Here is a 518-nt window from a genome sequence, read left to right as displayed (position 1 = left end):
TAGCTGGCTGTGACCAAGCAGTGACCACAACCTTGCCCCTTCTCAGCTCTACTATACACCTGGGAATTCTGATCATTCACATAAACTTATAGGACGATTGTCTGCCAACCCTGTACATGTCCTTGGATACACTCCCCATTTCATAGACATACCTAATAGTTCAGCCTGTCCACCCATCTATCCACCCATATACCCATGTTCGCCTTCACTGATAATGCAGTATTGTATGTGCAAAAGGGTTCATTTTTGTTTTCTGTACCTCCCATCAACCTCTCTATGTCTTTCTCATCCTCAATGCTGCCATATTGGTCACTCACATTTGGTACATTGCCCTTCTTTTCACCTAAATCAATACTTATCTCTATCTATCTAACAGCCTTCCCTCCCCTCCCCTTCCACCCCTGGTAACCAACAAAGAAAATTTCCTTCTATACATAAGCTTTTCCTTAACTTTTACAATAATGGACTAATACAATATTTGTCCTTTTGTGATTGACTTATTTCACTCAGCATAATGT

The sequence above is a fragment of the Orycteropus afer genome, unplaced genomic scaffold (assembly GCF_000298275.1).
Source record: "Orycteropus afer afer isolate SDZICR_OR568_19922 unplaced genomic scaffold, OryAfe1.0 scaffold00033, whole genome shotgun sequence".
In the NCBI taxonomy this organism is placed as follows: domain Eukaryota; kingdom Metazoa; phylum Chordata; class Mammalia; order Tubulidentata; family Orycteropodidae; genus Orycteropus; species Orycteropus afer.
The sequence above is the reverse complement of the archived record's forward strand: the minus strand, read 5'-3'. Positions refer to the sequence as shown.